The sequence below is a fragment of the Crocuta crocuta genome, unplaced genomic scaffold (assembly GCF_008692635.1).
Source record: "Crocuta crocuta isolate KB4526 unplaced genomic scaffold, BGI_CrCroc_1.0 scaffold546, whole genome shotgun sequence".
Lineage (NCBI taxonomy): Eukaryota > Metazoa > Chordata > Mammalia > Carnivora > Hyaenidae > Crocuta > Crocuta crocuta.
In genome coordinates, this window is record NW_027527441.1 from 3,739,114 (window position 1) to 3,759,386 (window position 20,273).

General features: G+C 38.3%; 1 long non-coding RNA gene across 2 annotated transcripts in view; it reads left to right on the forward strand.

Moving 5' to 3' along the window:
- The window catches only part of LOC144228994 (uncharacterized), a 70,644-nt gene extending 52,729 nt beyond the window's left edge, over positions 1-17,915 (forward strand). The window contains exon 3 of one of the 2 annotated variants that reach the window (XR_013334322.1): positions 17,867-17,915. This is a non-coding gene — a long non-coding RNA (uncharacterized LOC144228994). Of the gene's footprint in view, positions 1-7,059; positions 7,200-17,866 lie in introns of those variants that run through there. The other variant, XR_013334321.1, reaches the window with a different exon arrangement.
- Positions 17,916-20,273: the final 2,358 nt, after the last annotated feature.

Genomic DNA, 20,273 nt, shown 5'->3' on the forward strand with positions numbered 1-20,273 from the left:
TCTCTCTCTCTCTCTCTCTCTGCTCCTTCCCTCTTTCTCTCTCTCTCTCTCAAAAGTAAATAAACTCAGAAAAAAAAAAAACAGAACAGTACTTCAGTAATACTGTGCTACATTGAGCCTGTTTTGAAACACACAATCTCCTAGACTCACTGGACTACTTTTCTAATCAATACCTTCACAAATTTAACACCATCCTGTCCCCACACTTTCGCTGCCAAGCGGTGATAGTATGCATGTATGTATGTGTACATGCTGGTCTTCTGTGGACAGTCATGCCTACATGTCACAAAAGAAATGTAAGCATTCTTGAGGTCCTTCTCAGCTTCTCTTTCTATTGAAATCCCCTCTGGTTTCTCTCCTTTTTCTCATCCTGATTTTAACTTTTCCTTCTATCAGTGAAATGCCAATCCATAAACCCCAACTAAATGTCTATACAAAAAGAATCCTTTCTATACCATTCTTAAAGCTCCCCAAACTACTTTCCTGCCTCTAGTCTAAATATTTACAGTGTATAATTGAGGTTAACTGCAGCTGCACTCTTTGCTAAACCTGATGTAAGATCTTAAGCCTGAAGTCTCTGGTCCTGAAAAGTAAAAAACAAAAATTTGAAAACCTATTCTTTCGTGATCAGTTCTGAAAATTCAAAATTACATATGCGATGTTTATATAAAAGTACACATACCTGTACCTGGGGACAGGAAAGCAGGAGAACTCAAAGATCTGGCTTTGGTTTACAGACCAACGAATGGCCTTGCTTAAACACATTCACACATGTGAAAAGGCACAACCAATGAGAAGTATTAACTTTATTATTATCATCCAGTGTTTCTGCAGCATTGTTTTCAAAATGCTTTCATATTAACTGGTGTTTAGTAAGATGAACATTGTATTCCAGTCTCTGCATTATTACCCTTATAGTGAACAAGGGTAGAAGACTGAGTAAATTGAGCTGATCCACTATGCATTCCCCACCTCTGCCATCTTCTTTCTTAATAGTTGACTTTTCAGGTGCAGATAGAAAGAGCTTATTAAGAGAGTCCTCGATAGCCATTTACTTCATGTCTCCCCTAAAAGAACATATAATGGTTGGTATTTTCCTATATCCTGCAGTAATATAAGATAGTAATAATACTGCTTTTTCTGGGCAATGTTGAAAACTAACAGATGTCACCAGGAAAAATGACTGAGACATGAAAAATTCTTATTTATTCTGGATTTAGTTTTGAAACAAAGCAGCCATAAGGAAGTAATTGTCAGACTTCCACAGGGCGCTAGGTCTACTGAATGTTGCCAATGTCATTTAAATAAGAGAGAGGGTATTTCAGCACCGAGGAGAAAAAATGCTGAAAGGACATAAATGAAAAGGTTATGGGAAAGAGTCCTCTAGTAAATAGGGAAATGTGTAAGTAACCTTGTGAATTAATTTTCCATTAATTTAGTTCCTGGTGATAGAAAACAACAGGCATGTAATTAAAAAGCTCATTCCCCATTCCCACTGTATTCAAGAATTTCTGCAAGTGTAAGTGCTCAGAGCTACTGAATGAGAGCCCACAATGTTGGACATTATGCCCTGTGTACAGGGCCATTTTTAAACATGCTTCAATCTTGATCTGCCATCCAGAGAGAGCAAGGACATCTGCTTGATGTTCAATGCGTCCTTAACGGTGGCCTTAATCGTCAATGACCGGACAAATGTTGTCCTCAGTTAACAATGCATAAAACAGGATCAGGTAAAAAAAAAACATCATTAGCCTTTTGAATTCACCTTCCTCTTCCTCTTGAATAGACTCTTTTCTGACATAGTTTCCCAGAGTAAAAGCAACTCATTTTTCACAGAGGAAAAAGAATTAATCATAGTGTATCCAGAGCCAATAGGAATACAATCAAATTAATTCCGTTTTTGATTTTTGTTTTTGTTTTAAGGAATTGGATGTGCGTGGAAAGGGGAGAAGTTCTTAAGAGTTAAGAGTGTTTGTTTAGTGGTTTTGCTTTTATTGTAAGGTTTTCATTTGTTTTATTCTGTTTTTTAAGTAAGAATCACAATTTCTTAGTGGAAGTTTCAAGAATAAAGAAAACGCTGACAGTTCACGGCTGACTCTTGACACCTTTCTTACCCTCCTAGGAGAATGTCATACAGTAGAGTGACATGCTCACAGGAAATGAGAAGCCCTGAAATCAGGGAGCACTGAGCAAAGTTCAACGCAATATGCTCCTTGCTGGGAGTTATTTCCTGGGAATACTGGACAATAGCAGGACACCGCATTTTATGAAATGCTTTCTTTCTACCTCCACAGAACGAAGCACCAGGGCTGGGATTGAGTCCAAGCCCTTCTATATCTACCATGCCCTTGAACTTGCCAAAAAAATGCACGGGGATTTCTTTTTTTTTTGCGTTCTTCATGAACGAAAAATGTGAGCCTGGAGCTGAGAACACAAGGAAGTCAAAGAAGCACTCCTTTTTTGAGTCTTAACTCCCAAACGATCATCCCACCCAGAGAATGGACTTTAATTTTCATCTCCTGTCAGTACTGGGCATCGCACAGGAGATGTAGAATTTAACCACTGAGCCGAACATTGTTTCTGTAGGAACGGACTCAAGCAGCCCTTTGCACAGCAGGGGCATCTAAAATTCTTAGAAAAAGGCCTGACAACCCTTAACAAAGGTTTCCAACAAACAAATCACTAACTTTAACCAGAAAAACATTTTAACTTTCAAGCTTCTCTTTCAAATGACTCCAAAAATGGCCTTTAGGAAACAAAGTAAAATAAAAGGAACAATCCAACCACAGCTAAATGATTGGTTTTATAGAATTTTTGCTTTTTCCCAAAACCCCTTCTCGACAGTCAGAATTCTAAAATCCAGCAGTACTTATAAAATGGTGTTAAATCAGAGAAAGAGATATTTCTCAACTCAATACAGAAAATGAGGCTTTTATTTCCTTCAAAACATACCTCATCAAATTTTAGTGACTTTCCTTCTAAGTTTTTATCTTAAACACTCATTTTTAAACTCCTCCAGAATTTATATAAAAGTATTCTATTTTTATCTTTCTATTGTTGTATTTTATTGAGCCATCTATATTATCAAGACTATCTCATAATTGGGCTCCTTACCCCCTAATCACTTTACACTGTCCCTGAATATAATTATCCTCAATTTACCAACCGACTAAATTCTAATATTTTCACTTCACCATGATCTTCCCAACCCTTCTGTCCTCTTATCTTGCCTCTGCAAACAGGCTTCAGTTTTCTTTCTAAAACATCCTCCTTTGTTCTTAGAAACTAAGGAAAAACCAGTAACCACAATATAATACCCCGCTTTTTTCTACAACTTAAAAAAAAATTTGTCTCCTTGCCCTCAGCTCAAAACAACAGAATTCCTGGGATCTTAAATTATTTTGTCACTCATTGTTTTCTTACTAATTTGTGGCAGCAAAATACTGAAACTCTCTGGTTATTTTTCTTGATCGTATTACTGCTAACTAGTGATTCCTGGACACTTATCCTAATTTGAAAATTCCCAAAGGTACTATGAATCCAAGAAAGTCACTCCTTGCACTTTGAATCATACTGTTTTCCAGTAGACTCACATGTTCTGTTCATCCTTAAAGGTATTTAGATTTCAGTGCTACCTTGATGGGATTTGGGTACCACCCTATGAGGGTTTAAGATATCTGTCCTTTAATGAACACTTTAGCTTTTAGATTTATGTTTCAAACTGGCTGAAAATCAGAGATCTTCAGGTAGATTCTTCCCATGCACCTAATCTAAAATTCAAATCTAATGCAGAGCAGAAATAATACCAGAAAGACAAAAACAAAACAGGCAATTAATGTAGACCAGACTTCTCTTTCCATAGAGACTATGGAGTAGATAACAAAGCCTCTCTTTAACCAAGGATTATTTAAAGAATGAGGTCCTAATATGAAGTAAGTTGGACAGAATATATGTCAATGTATGCTCCACTCTTATTCCCCAGTTCAGAGAGTGTCATGCTGGTGGTGAACTTCAAGTCTGTTTGGGACAGCTCCAAATCTAGAAATAGATACCTATGTGGTTGCACCAAGACAGAAGCTCATGTACGGGCACCACTGGCAGGGATAAAAACTAATGTCTATAAAGTCAGTGAGTCTACAGAGACACAATGTTCTCCGGGAACTATCAGCCTCGGCTTGCTTTGATGTTGGGCAGAGAAGGACACCTGTATCTGCTGGGAAGAGATTAGAGTGTCAGATGCAGACTTCACAAGCAGCATAAGCCTTCAGGATAAGGTTAAACATCTAAGGCTGACCCAACATTAATGAGACCTCCATCACAGCCTTATCATCAAAGGTGCATATTTGTTCCCATCACTTTCAGCTCATGTAACAGGAGTTGATAACTGCTTCACCACAATCACCACATAATACTAAAAACTCAAGTTTTAGCTCATTTCACAGGAGTTTCCCTTGCCCTCTTTCAAGACTCACAAATACCTATGAACTAATACCCATTTTAGAGGTGTCACACATGCATCACAGCTAAGTACAGACCACAAAATCACCCAGGGCTTAGTTGACTCCTGTCTTTACTGGTAATTAGCAGTGTGACCTTCAGCAAGGAACATAATCCCTCTAAACCTTGGTTCCCTTATGTATAAAATGTCAACGATGCTAATAATACTTATGTCATGGAATTAATGTGAGGACTCAGTAAGGTAAAGGACAGTGCATGGTAAGAGATCACTTAAGATTAGCGGGTGTTAGTGGAAGGTGAGGTTACTAAAAGAGCTATAGCTTCAGGATGATAAAGAAAGAGGAATAAATTTGAAAGAGAATAAAGACCAAAGCATAATGACAAGGTCACAAGGAGTGTACACAGACTGGCCTGATTACACGCTTGTGTGGGGCAATAAGACTGTCAATTCACTGGCGAATGCAGGTCTTGTGTTTGGCATAGATCCTCTGAATGGAGAAGAATGGGTGAATTAACATACAATCACAGTTGGGCTTACTTGTTTTATCCAGTCAAACTCATGATTGGTCTGTAATGGTAAAAATAAATATCTGAGATGGTTGGACTACCATTTCCATTAGTCGTTTCCCTAGGGAATTTCCCTGAGCTGATGACTTCATGCCTATTTACTGACCCCTGATATAAAACTAGGTGCCTTAGGGGTTCCTGGTTCTAAATTCCAGATCTCCTACCATCAGTGTCTAAGGCCTAGCTCAAAACTCTGCACGTGTTTCCAGGATGGTGGTTTACAACTGCTCAGAGCCATGTAGAACTGGCTGGCTGAATCACCATTCAGCACACTGTCATCTCGACCCTGAAAGGAAGAGACCACAAGCCAACAATCATTCCAGGCTATACCTTCAACCAATGCACTTACAGAGTTCAAGAGCAGTTGGTCCAATACAATTGGTGAAATTATTTTTTATAATACACACTCAGTGACATATGTATTTTGATAGATAGCTATCAGATACAAATCTGGATTTCTCAATTCCCTAACTTGCCTAAAGCCTTAGTTTAAAACTGAAAATTTGAATTTATCCTCCTATCGAAGTCAAATATACTTATTAAGCTAGGAATTAGAAACAAAAGTCATTCCCCTAAGTGATCTGAAACCAGCAAAATTTACCTGTTTCAGCTTCTAATTTGTTTTTATAAAAATATAGAATGTATTTTTAATATGAAATATTCTATAATATATATGAAATTTACAAAATTATTCCAATGAATATTTTTCTGACAATCTAATATTTGGTAATATCTGAACATTCCTAATTCAGGATGTGAATTACTGCTTATAGTTTAAGTTTCCAAGAAGTACAAAGGAATTATACTAAAGGGCTCATCTTGTATCATGTGGTTTTATAGGATAAACTTAATCATAGATTAAACCACTCATGACTGGCAGACACAAAAATGACCAAAATTGAAACTAGAATAATATAAATCTCAAAAAGGATTTCAGAAAGATGAATACATTTTGGAGAAAAAAAATTCAAACAGTTTTGAAATATATAAATTAAGTTACCTGTTAGGTGAAACCCTTAAGCCAACTTAATAAGTGTATTTAAATATCTAACAATATTATTCACACATTCTTGCCCTCTCTTCTCAAGGTTAATAGGACAGAGGCACAAATGTTCATGTGTACATTTTCCATTTTTTGGCTTACCACATTCAAAAAGAAAGCAATATTTTCCCCCAGGCAGTTCTGAGTTGGATAAAAGGAAACAAAGTAGGAAACGTCTTTCTTATTAAGTGATGGTGTTCTCTGTGCTAGTCTCCAATGAACAAGAAGAAAAGAAGTGTTAGAAGACTAGGTCCATTCATATAACACTGGGATGGGACTGAATTTAAATGTCAATTCAACCAAACAAGTTCAAAGTAGACACCCAAAACCTGACATCTTAAGATTGTTACGTAATAAAAACAAAAAGGTAAAAACTACTGTGTCACTGAAAAACTGCTTTTCTAAGTTTAGGAACTGTGCCCACCAAAAATGCATTACCTACACAATTCAATAACTGCAAATGAAACATAAAAATTCACTTCTACTATACTTTAAAAAATCACTTCACATTACAAGTTGAAAAATGGAATGAACTAATATTTTAAAAGCTACTCTCCTATGTATGCATAGATACTGCTATATTTTATGAAGTTTGCTCCCATCTTGATAACATCAACATCAGATCGTTTTAGCTCTCACACAGAACAAGAGCCAAGAATTGTACTACCATTACATAAGAAATTACACTATATTCATAAAATATACAAAATAAATTCTCCAATAAACCTGCATTTATAGCATATTATGGGAGCATTTTCAACTTCCACTGTTACATGGGAAAATAAGTAGCATTTAGGCTCCTAATCAGTCCTTTTTCTCTGCTTCTTTTTCTTTGCCCAAATGGACCAATGAAAGCCAACAAATAGTATCCCTACCCTTCCTCCTCAAAGAGCTTTTAATAGCAAAAACATCAGTAAAGACCTGTTTTCTGGCTTTGGCACTCTCTTGCTGCCTAACCTTTAATAAATCATTTCCTTTACTTTTTAACTCAGACAGCAATGACGGAGTCTGCATAATCCCTACAGATGGGCGACATCTCCCCTCAAACTCCTCTCATCTGCGGTCAGGACCTCTGGAGGAGGTTTCAGGCTTCAGGGGAGTTGGAAGGGCTTTCTAAGACCTGATGCACTATGTAAGGAGGTAAAGGGGGATTTTTTTATTTTCCAAATAGTGCCAGTAGATGCATATAGCTGGATTCAAGCAGTTTAGCCCAGCTGATAAACCCATAGGTGTTTCTTATCCCTCTTGGATCTAACCTTTGCCAGCCTGATGCATCTGAAGGATCTGAAGCCATGACACGTCTATCATTAACACTAGGACACAGATGCAGCGATGCTCAAAGGTCAGGGCTGGTGGCAGCCATGGCACGCAATTAGATACATATCGTGGCAAGTGACATTAAAAACAATAATTTTAGGGGACGCCTGGGTGGCTCAATTGGATGAGCAACCAACTTCAGCTCAGGTCATGATCTCACGCTCCGTGAGTTCAAGCCCTGCATCAGGCTCTGGAGTCTGCTCTGGATTCTATATCTCCCTCTCTCTCTCTGCCTTTCCTCTGCTCATGCTCTGTCTCTGTCTCAAAAATAAACATTGAAAAAAATTAAAAAATAATGAAAACAATAATTTAGATGATTATGATCATTCTCCTTCTCCCAATAAAACTTACTGCTTTTCAAGGAACCTTGACACTATTCTCCAGAGTGGATGCACTGCTAGGAACTTACCCAAGGGATACAGGGGTGCTGATGCATAGGGGCACATGTACCCTAGTGTTCATAGCAGCACTTTCAACAATAGCCAAATCATGGAAAGGGCCTAAATGTCCATCAACTGACAAGTGGATCAAGAAGATGTGGTTTATATATATAATGGAATACTACATGGCAATGAGAAAGAATGAAATCTGGCCATTTGCAGCAATGTGGGTGGAACTCAAGGGTATTATGCTGAGTGAAATAAGTCAGATACCATATGTTTTCACTCATCTGTGGAACAGGAGAAACTTAACAGAGGACCATAGGGGAGGGGAAGGGGAAAAATAGTTAAGGAGAGGAAGGGAGACAAACCATAAGAGACTCTTAAATACTAAGAACAAATTGAGGGTTGATGGGGTGTGGGGGAGAGGGGAAAATGCGTGATGGGCATGGAGGAGGGCACTTGTGGGAATGAGCACTGGGTGTTATATGGAAACCAACTTGACAATAAACTATACTAAAAAAAAAAAAGGTAATCTATGGAGGGAGGGGAAGTGGGCAGGAATTCATTGGAGCCTCCTCTGAGTATACGATCTTGAAAGATTTTATTTCGGGCTTATATAAATGTTTTTTATCATTAAATGAAAAATTGAGACACCAATAAAATATAAAATAATAAAATAAAATAAAACTTTACTGCTATTTTCACAGAAACTTTGAAGAACTGTGGTTCTATTTTAAAGATGAACAACTGGAGTCAGGGACAGACACCTGCCAACATCTTCAAAAAAATTAATGCTATAGCCATGAGAACGTTCACCACTTTAAGCTCTTAAGAAGTCCGAAAGCTCATTTATATGCTTCAAGTTATTAATCTGAGCACATGTTTCAGTATCATCACTGTGGTTGGACGGACCAAAGACACTGAGTGGGATGAATGTGCTTATGAGCAGATTGATAGAATAAGAACCAATGAAAAGATGAGAGAGACCAATGAACTCTGGAGTCCCACTTTTAAACCCTTCAACTCCACTTCTACCCAAACCCCTATGGCCGGAGCTGATACTGACCACATGGAAGGAGATATGAAGGCAAGGAGAACAAAGGAGCCAAGGAACAACCCTGCAGAAATAATAGGCAACTTTATAGCCAACAGAGCTCAGCAGAATGTGGAAGGCAATAGATCATTCCCTATACCCCAACAGCACCTGCAAATCTAGATGACAAAGTTGACTTTCGGTGGACTCTTTCTTTCAGTCTCAGCTCAGGACCACATTCACTCATTCTTGTTATCAGAGTTGCCATTTCTAGCTGACACACAGCAGTTTTCACATTTTGTACAGTCATTCTCTTAGGGAGAAAAATCAGTTACTGTGCAGACAAAAAGCAAGTAAAATTACTTTAAATGCTGATATTATTCTTAAAGGGCAAATCAATTCCCAAAACCAAATTAAATGGAAAAGTCATTAAAAAGTCATGGTAGGGCTAATACATGTGTTTAGGTATATCATTTAGTTCCCTAAATCAACTTAAGTTCAAAACCAATGACTTTTGCCTCTGAACAAATAGTTTACAAGAAAAAGTACAAATATCAAAACCTAAGGCTGAATGTTAGAGAATCTGCCACCATCTAGTATGAGGCCATACAGAATGTCACCCACTACATTATCAGAATGAATATTTTCATATCTTCCCTTTCTTTGCAATAATTATCAAACCGAAGTTTTACAAGTATTTTGCAGTTTAAAAGAAACCTTGGGAGATTTTATCTGGCCTAAAAATAAATGTATATACAATTTAAAACATTTCCTTACCTCTCTCACAACTTTACTCTTTACACAAAGTGACAGCTTATGGCTAATGTTTCTATCTGTTGTAAATTAGAACATATGTTTGCGTTCTGAAATCTATATATTAGGGTGCCTGGGTGGCACAGTCAGTTAAGTGTCTGACTTCGGCTCAGGTCATGATCTCAGTTTGTGAGCTCAAGGTCGGCACTGGGCTCTGTGTTAGCAGCTCAGAGCCTGGAGCCTGCTTTGGATTCTGTATCTCCCTCTCTCTCTGCTCCTCCCGTGCTCACACTCTGTCTCTGTTTCTTTGTCTCTCTGTCTGTGTCTCTCTCCCAAAAATAAACAAACATTAAATTAAAAAGAAAAAACATTAAACCTATATTTCATAAACTAAACATTTCCAAAGATTTCTATCCCTCTAAAGCACCATATTAAGGTTGTTTACATTCTAAACTTAATCACGAACTGAAACACAATTCCAGCATGACATTATGGTGATCACGTGGGCTCTACTCAGCTTCAGAAATGCCAAGCCTGATAACTGACTGCTGTCATCCTGGCTCTCACATCCTTACAAAACAAGAGGTACTGGATTTTTCTTCTTCAAATGGCAGGGTCAATTGTCAGACTCTTCTCCAAGAAGTCTGGAAGGTAAAATCTATCACCTGAAATGATTACCCCATTAATAGCAGAAGAAGAAGTACTAGATGAGGTGATGTACTCCCAGCAGACTCAACATGGGTGTAGGACTTTTTTACAAAGATGATTTGGAAAACTTTGATCCATCAAGTGAAGAGGAAGGCAAGAAGGCTCTGGGTCTCAAATGTCTCATTTGAGGTTTCTCTTAAACCCAGGCCTTGCCTGTGCCTCCTGTCTAACATCATATCCTCATATTCATAGAAAACTCCGATCGTCGCCGACTGCACTGCAGTGGTTGCACAGTTGCAAAGGTTGCTATGTAGGAGGCAACAATTCCTGGGAGAATTAGAAAAGAATTCTGTTATTTCATTATTTGGATTTTTGCTCTTCAACTTTAATTTTTTTAAACCATATACAGTTAGTGTAGGTTCTAACTAGGGAAAACTTTTTTGTATCATTAAAAAAGCTGGTTATATGGGGCACCTGGGTGGCTCAGTCAATTAAGCGTCCGACTTCAGCTCAGGTCATCAACTCACAGTCCATGAGTTTGAGCCCTGCATCAGGCTCTGTGCTGACAGCTCAGAACCTGGAGCCTGCTTCACGTTCTGTGTGTGTCTCTCTCTCTGACCCTCCCACACTCACACTGTGTCCCTCTCTCTCTCTCAACAATAAACAATAAAATTTTTTTTAAAAAGCTGGTTATCAATCTTGACCACTGTCTCCACTAGAAAAGTATATGTATTCCCTTGTTGGCAGGAAGAGAACATGATATTAATTATGCAAACCCATCTGTATCATACCAACAAGACTTTTTATTTTAAATGAATAGGATAGCACTAGTCTTTCCACATGAGCACTGTAATCCACACAGCATTGAGGTACCAAGCTAAGGAGGAAAGGAATGTTCTAGACTCTGATGGCCATGATTCTGTGTGTTCTTTTGGTAGCACAACCATTATTTAGTTAATCTGTGTCTTTCTCTTCCTCCCCTTGACCTCCAGTCACAATATATTTTCCAACATAGTAATAATTGACAATGATACAAATGTAACACTATATTAGAATGGTCAGGGCACCTGGGTGGCTCAGTTGCTTACGCATCTGACTCTAGGTTTCAACTCAGATCATGATCTCAAGATTTGCAAGTTGGAGCCCAGTGTCAGGCTCTGTGCTGACAGCATGGAGCATGCTTGGGATTCTCTGTCTTCTCTCTGCTACTACTCTACTCATGATCGATCTCTCTCTCTCTCTCTCTCTCTGCCTCCCTCACAATAAATAAACATTAAAAATATTTTTACATTAAAAATGATCATTTTAATATCATTAAGGTTCTAGGATTATCAGAGGAAAAAGTCAAGAGATTCTTCTTTTTGTAGAGTGGAAAGTCACTTCACCCCTCTGCCTCTCAGTGTTTTAAACAGAAAACAGGAAACAATGTTTCTATCCTACCAACTCAAAACAGTTGTTATGGGGGGGGGGTGTCAAGCAATAAAATAAGTGAAAGCATTTTTGAAACTTTTTCAGGACCCGGTCATCAATACACAGGAACAGAACCATTAAAGTGAACTGAGAGGCACCTGGGTAGCTCAGTCGGTTAAGCGTCCGACTTCGGCTCAGGTCATGATCTCACAGCTAGTGGGTTCGAGCCCCGCGTCGGGCTCTGTGCTGACCGCCCAGAGCCTGGAGCCTGTTTCAGATTCTGTGTCTCCCTCTCTCCGACCCTCCCCGTGCTCATGCTGTCTCTCTCTCTCTGAAATAAATTAAAAAAAAAAATTTAAAGTGAGCTGAAATCTCATTTGGTTAATGTAGGTGGAGCAAAATGGAACTCTGAGACAATTATGTGAATGACAGAAAAAAAAAAAAAAGGATAACTCTGGCTATTGAATAAAATGATCTCTTTTAAATTACCTAGCCCAGGCTTTTGCTTTACTCAAATACACAGAATAATCATTGATGTTTTCTTTTCCTCTTTGCCCTAACTTATGGAGAAAGGGTCAAAGCTGAAGATATTATTGTCATCATTATTATTATTGTGCCACACACCTGCTAGTCACAATTCAGTAACTATGGAACATATGGCAATTGTTTTTCATGATAAAAAAAACAACAGGCATATGCTGCCTGGTTAAATGACACATCTAACATGTTTCAAAGCTGATTCACAGCAATCATTCACAGCAATGATTTGTATTTTCACGATAAATGCCCACCATACAATCTTTTCTTGATCTAATTCTGCTCCCCACAACTATTTTACTGCACAAGAGTGCTCTATTCAAAATGTCCCTTACTATGCTTCAGCATTATGAGTTTTACAGTTATAAACATCACCATACACATCTTCGACTTTGAACTGCACCCTGTCATTGTTATAGCATTTATAGAACTTAAAATTGATTAATCATTATAATATGTATTTTGAGCCTCTACCACAAAGAAAACTTGGGAATGCCTTTGACTGTTTATCAAAGCTCCCTCTCATCCAATGTTCTTTCCTTTGTGAACAAATTGGGATTCACTCTGATCTATTTATTTATCTCCCTGCCACAACAAAGCTATCCACGTCTTGCTCATGAATAACTCTGAAAGCTAGCTAGCTGAATACTTTGCTTTCCTAGGCACAGTTTTGCGGGGAGGAGGAGGAAATGTTATTTCCATTTCTAAGTATTGATCTGGAGAAAGAATTAAGCACATAGGTATACAGCCCAAATTTAGACACATAACCACCTATCATAGGGGAAATGGCCAAGGGAAAAAAATTTGCAATGAAGCTGAAGTTAAAATGCCCAGATTCCTTCTGACTTTAAAGAGCTAAGGTCATGCTATAAAAGGTCAGATTAAAGATAAGTGGCATCTTCATTTGCTGAAAGATAAAACAAGAACCCAATAAAGTTCAGGTGACCTTAGGGAACCATTTTTTAATAGTAGAATGTACAACAGATCATCAACCATGCCTTCTGTCACTGCTCGAGCCCTCTGTGTGAGGATATTTCTCACCTTGTGCCATTGTGGATGTTAAATTCTCTGACAGTTATGTATAAACCATCTGTAATAAAGCAAATTGTAAAAAGTAATTTATAATTTAAGACACCATTATAGCTATTCAGTTACCAAGTGTCTTCAATATTTTCTATGTTAATTAGACCAATGGTTTGTGGATGAGTTTCAGAAGTGGCAGTAAATCATTTGATGTGGACTGCACCATTATAAAAATAACAGCCTTCACAAAAAAAAAAAAAAGTGCATCGCACACTCTGCTGGAAAGGAAGAACACGATTATGATGGACCTAGGAGCTATAATAATAATGAAATGAAATCGATGTTAGTGCAGCTTGTTGCTTTCTGTTTCATAGCTTCATAGTACTTGGCTCAGTACCAAAATGCATCTGATATCTTTATTTCGGTTAATATGGGCCTTCTCTTTGCAATTTTGCAATTTGCTTTTCAAATGAAACAATGTTAATAACATAGTATTTGTCGTTCAATACATTTCCAAAGTTGACACTTCTGGTTATATCCAAATAGAGAGGATACAATTGAAAACATTTTTAAATTAATTTCAAATAGTTCAAGGTAAGATGGCTTTCACCAAGGAGGCATCCAGAATACTCACATAATCCTTTTAAGAAATGGTGTCCAATTTTTACTCTTAATAACACTGAACACTGGCAACCACCTTCCCAAAGGCAGACACTCTGAGTGTAGGGCTGCTCTCAAGGCAGTGTCACACACATTGACTAAAATCCTTTAACAAGTTAAAAAGAGTAATCTATCTATTAATTAGCAGTTTGGACTAAAGATTTTGGTGTTTCCTTTCCTCTCCTTTGTCAACATAATAAGTGATAAAGCACCAAGTTTACTCATTCTCAGAACCTGACCCAGCATGGTTTGGCCTACCTCTCTCTGAATCGTTCCATTTTTGAAACATTCCATTTCTACTCACATATCCTGTAGTGTGGACAATACCACAACCAAGGTTGGTAGAGTGCCTACAGGCTGGGGAGGGGAAGGGGTGTCTGCAACGGCAAATGCAATGGAAAACAATAAGTGATGATCTGATTTTGTGACTAGGAGTTGCATGTGGGTCCCTGATAAAGCAGCTTCCGTTGAACTGAACAGGCATAGGTGGTGAAAAAGAGAGCAGGTAACAGTAAAATGGGTGACAAAAGGTGCACACTCTCTTTAAAAACCTTTGGTCATGAAGCTGGGAGGAAGATGGATTGCCAGGGAAGAGAGGGAGGTAACCAGGGAACTTAAGCCTGGATATTAGTCCAGAAACAATTGAGAAGAAACAACGAAATACATCCCTGTGAGTCCTGGCTGAGAAGGGAGGCAAGAGGGGCCAGAAGGCAAGACAGTAGTGATAAGACACCCTGCTTGTCCAGACTTTAGTCAGGCTCCCCTACACCCTCTAAGCCTCGACCTTGGTGTCCATTCATGTCGGGCCTGCATTACCCAGTTGTAGCAATAATCTTGCTATAAGTCAGTTCAAAGAGAGCTCCACGTCTTTAACATCTGATCAAATTCTTCACTGACCCCCACTCTTGAAATCTGGTCCCCCTCCCTGCTTTAAGCTAGACCGCTGTTGGATCTGTGTAACCAGAAACTCTCTTAACCCGATGTGTCCTCTCAATAAGTTTCCACCCACCGACTGTCACCTCGCTCCTTGGCTGTAAATCCCCAATATGGCCATGTATTCAGAATGGAGTCCAGATTTATACTGAGGTCTCTACTTCCCTATTGTGATCATAGTGAATAAAATCTTTCTCCTGCTTTAATTTCTGCCCCGCTCTGGTTTTCCATTAACCATGGGCAGAAGGGAAAGGTAAGGAAAAGTGATCAGCAGGGGAAAAGCAGAGTTCAATGGATGTGGGGAATTAAGTCTAATAAAACACCTGTTGGGGAAACAAAAGTCATACAGGGAGAACAGAAATTTTGGAACAATTCTGTACTCACTTTTCTATTAGGTTATCTTAGCATCATTATTCTTTATTATTTTCTCATCTTTTTGAAAACACATTCAACCAAAATGTCCCTCTGCTAGATTTCTCAAACAAGAAGTTCAAAAGAAAATTGACAGAAGTACATTAGCATTAGATGACATAACTACCACATTATTTGTGGGGGAAAAGCAAAGTGTTCCTAAACAGGGAATTCACATTCCTGCACTTCAGGAAAACATCTGTAAAAGCACAGGTAGGTGTGAAAGAACAAATATCCCACTGTCATCCTGTGATGGAAATGTCAAAGATAGTCAGGACAAGACCCTTTTGAGGCACTATATTTCCCCTTAGGGATGAAATTTTAGGAAGAAAAAGAGGTCTACTGTGATTTTCTCAGAAGAAATAAGACAAAGAGACAAAATACTACGTAATGCCTATCTAGTGGACATGAAGTTGACCAAGAGTAACAGAGTTTTATCAGAGAAGCTTCAGATACAGGTATCTCCTCATGATACCTCGACATTTTCATAAATACATTCACATAAATAAATTCACTGTGCTGTAGAGGACTGAGGGCCAGTTTAAGGATTGAAACCCTGCATGTGAATCCAGTTTCTGTCGCTTACTAACTATGTGATCTTGGCAAGTGGCTTAGCTCTTCTCAATTCTGTGTGTATTAGCTACAGCATGCAGACCTGTTGGCTAAATGTGATGATATATGTGACGTACACAGCTCTATGCCTGCCTGGCATGAAATGGGCCCTCAGACTGCCATCAATTCCCTCCCTTCCATCTCTATGGATCCTGTTTTAAAAGGAAAGGTTTACATATTAATCACACCGGAAGACTCTGCTCTGGGATCTCTAAAGGAAGTACATTTGCTCTGTGATCAACATTACCTGATTCACAGGGATATGAACCTGGGTGACTGATGAGGCTAATCTATCATAGTTCCATGGATCCTTAGGGAGTGAAAATGTTGGCCAACCATGTGACTTTCCCTTCAAGAGGAAAAAAAACATTATCATGCATTCCAGAAAACCTTTTGTGATTTTAGAATAGTCATCCAGTTACGTATCTTTGAACCCTTGAAAGGCCTAACCAGTGTTTAGGAATCTGAAGGGTTATCTCCCAGAATGCTAGAAATCAGAGTATACAAATAGATGAGAACTATCTTACATTTCATTATTCAGATCTGACAATTTCAGGAATTACTGGGCAGATGCCCCAAATCTCATTTATAATTGAGTATATTTATGTTCTCCAGTGTATCCAATGTTAAAACTGTCTACAAGGGGAAGCTCAAAAAAAAAAATAAAAATAAAATAAAAAATAAATTTAAAACAAAACAAAACAAAAGCACCCCTGGAAGTTTCAAAGTATTTAGGAAGCTTGAAGTCACGTTCATGTCTCCCTGATGCTAACCAGGTCCCAAGGAATGCAAAGCCTTTATTTACTCTTACCAAATATCTTTCTTATTTTAGTACAGTAAAGGTCTAGTCACTCTCATTGAATAGGAAATTATACTCAATGGTATAGGTTGATACAAAGATGTGAAAGGCCTCATTTGTGTTTGAAAGGAGAGCATGAACTTATAGGGAAATAAGAGAGGTTCACAAACAAAGACAGTGGAAATCAGTGAGTGATGAGCAACTTAACATAGTGTCACATGTTAATGAAATTCATGGACGGGGACCAGACTTGTTGGACTGATAACACATGTGGTCTCCCTCAAATGTATAAGACGAAAACAGAGAGTTTACTCCAAGAAGTAGCCTGAGGAAAAGACTGGCAGGAGAAGATGGGACCAATTTGAGGAAGACATTCATGTTACTGTTGAGTAGTAGAGTGGTTACAAAGATTCTTCGCCGCTTGAACTACTACACATTCACTCTATTTTGTAGACAGTAAACTCCCTGAGGGGCTTTCATTCATCATTGTGTGACTAATGTCCAGCACCTTGCATGGCTCATCCTAATGCTGTGACAATGACAATGATTATGGTTTTTTGCTCAATAAATATCTGTTGAATGAATGAAAGTGTGTTGATTAGCGGGCAAATGTCAAGGTGGGGAAACAGAAGCTCTGTTTTTGGCTCTGTAGAATATGTGATATGTCCCATAGTTCATAGTTAGAAAAGATATTTAATATGTTGGTTGGTTTATGTTAAAAGTCATCTTGAAGATCCAGAAATGTGGTATAAAAACCAACAAAATGCAAATTATTAAGGATGGGTAAAAATATATTTGTGTTTTTAAAAAAGCAAAGGAAAAGGAGACCCACTAATGCGTTGGCTTGGGTCCCATCCCAAACCTCAGACTCCATGAGTGCCTTCTTTTAGGTAGTACAATTTACCTAGGATTCACCTAAAGGAATAAAATGTATTAAGTTCATTCATTCAGCAAATATTTGTGAAATATAGAGACACTCCTTTATTCCTAGTCTGTGAACTTCTTGGGATAGGTACAACATATCTGCCCTCGGTGCCTGACACTGAAAAGGCAGACAATAAATATTCACTTCATGAAAACATGGATGCAACTTTTCCAGCCTCACCAATTCTCGTGTGTACTGTTCCACAGTCATCATTTTTCCAACAGTTGTGGAATTTTTATAGTCTTTGATTTATTTTCAGAGAGAGGCAAATAAGAGTGACTATAAGACAACAGTTAATCCTCAGAACTCCCATGCATCCCCTTTCTGACACATGTCCTTTTACCTTATGTTACAGTTAATGTGCAAACAAGATTTGTCTATTTCCCTGGAAGCCCCTTCAGTCCAAAACTGCAAGGTGAGTTCTCTTTAAAACCCAAAGAAACATATCTCATATTGCTTTGCACACATTAAGTATTAACAAATATTTGTCCAATGTTCAAGTTCTAAGACAGTTAATATAAACTAGGCACAACATGGTACAAATGTAAATACTAAGAGGAGTGTTGGTAATGAACCAAAATACAAATAGCGAGAATAATGCTGGAATGAACTGCCTCCTGGTGTCTAGCCTGAATTCAGCTTAAAGGAAATTCATCATTTTGTCAATTCAGCCAAGGGCCAAACAGCATCTTCAGTGACTTCTGCTCACTCTGTATTACCGTATATTGAAATCTAGTTAGAAGTTTAGAAGTGACCTGCTTGAGAATGGCCTGCCCATGTCTAGGTGGAGATGAGTGAACATTCATGAGAAGGCACTGTCAGCTGAAGGGGTTGCTCACTGTACAAGAACTTTATGGGGTTCAAACCTCATGTTTAAAGCCTTGCCATGAGGATGAATCTGGGACTCTCGGCTGTGGAAGTCAGCACAGTATAATAAACCCTTTGTGATACATCAGGATTAAAAAAAAAAAAAAAAACACTCATTGGAATGAGATCCAAGATTGATTTCCCTTATTGTGAACTCTGCTCTACAGACAACATCGTACAATGAGGTCTTATACACAGATAATAAATTAAATGAATATTGTTGCATACAAAATCAATTTGAGAAAAGAAGTTTGACAGTAAAATAAGGAAATAAAAAGTATACTCAAGTCTGTGTCTTTTCTGCTCCATTAATATTAGCGCTGTTAAGGAAATTTCTTTCTCAAACGTATTAATTCAAACGCAACATATGGTGACTTGCGTTCATGGACCCCCAAAGTCTTTGGTCAGAATGCAATTAAGCAGAGTCTAATGTTCTAATTAGGAGCAAAGTGATCTGCTTGGCAAAAGGAAAAAAATATCAATCTCTATCAGACTCTATTCACTTCTGCTGATCTGGGGTCATCAAATTGACCATTTTCTCCTTTCTTTAAAACCAAGCTACAACTGCTTTCAAAAACCTACTCTAAAATTTCAGGGTTTAGAAACATGAAATCATCAATGAAATCCCAAACAGTTAGGATGAACTGAACTGTAACAATGATTACTAAAACATCCCTCACTTAGAAGACAACCTATAATGGAAAGAGGATCCATTTTAATGATTCACCAGGGAAATAAGTTGAAAAAGAACAGATAAAAGGAGCCTCTGTAGGTGAGGATTTTCCCTAACAGCTTGTGAGCCCTGGAGATATTGATGAACTGCATCTAATATACCATCTAACCATCTTATAGTCTAACATGCCAGTGTTTAATACGTTTATACAACTATAAAAGTGGCCCTGAATAAAAGACTTCCAGAGAACCTAAGGGGAGAATGCATAGAAGCATTGCTTTTTTAACCTTCTTGAAGATCTCTAAAACTCCCTTTTTTTTTTTTCAGAAACCCCTTAAGGAAAGGAAAAGGAAAAATACATTGATTAGTCCCCCAAAATGTTTCAGACCCTATAGATGTCCTTTTACAAAATATTCTATCATTTGGGGACACCTAGAAGGCTCAATTGTAGTCTTGAGGAATATAAAGGTTAAACATCCAACTCCTGATTTCGGCTCAGGCATTGATCTCACGCTTGGTGAGATTGGGACCCATGATGGGCTCTGTGTTGACAGTGAGGAGCCTGCTTGGGATGCTCTCTCTCCTCTCTCTGCTCCTCCCCTGCTCAATTCTTTCTCTCACAAAATAAATANTTGTGTTGACAGTGAGGAGCCTGCTTGGGATGCTCTCTCTCCTTCTCTCTCTGCTCCTCCCCTGCTCAATTCTTTCTCTCACAAAATAAATAAACTTTTTAAAAAAATATTCGATCGTTTAATCCTCTCCACAACCTTTACAAGGTAGGTGTTATTATCTCCACTTACCGATTAGTACGTTGAAGCTCAAAGGAGTAGCAGAAAAATAGTGATGATGGAAGTAAATCCTAGGTAATGTATTCCATGAAGCTCGCTTTGAAGACACTTTCCATGCCAAACACAACTATTTCATCTTGCTTGCATACCTCATTTTTGGCAGGAAAATCTTACCATCATCACCTACCATTTGAGTTCCAAAACCTTACGCCTACAAGCAAAATGGAAATGGGGATCATATATGAAAACAGCAGATGGGGGGGGCGGATGACTCTTCCATCTTCCCCCTCATCCAGTAAGAGACATCAGAAAACTCAGAAGCCACCCATCACAGGCATAAGGTCAGGTCAAAGGAGATTCCACACCAAGAAGACTGCTGACTGAGCCCGTTAGCACAATGCTGTTCTCCTAGTTTCTGAGATGAGCAGGTTTCA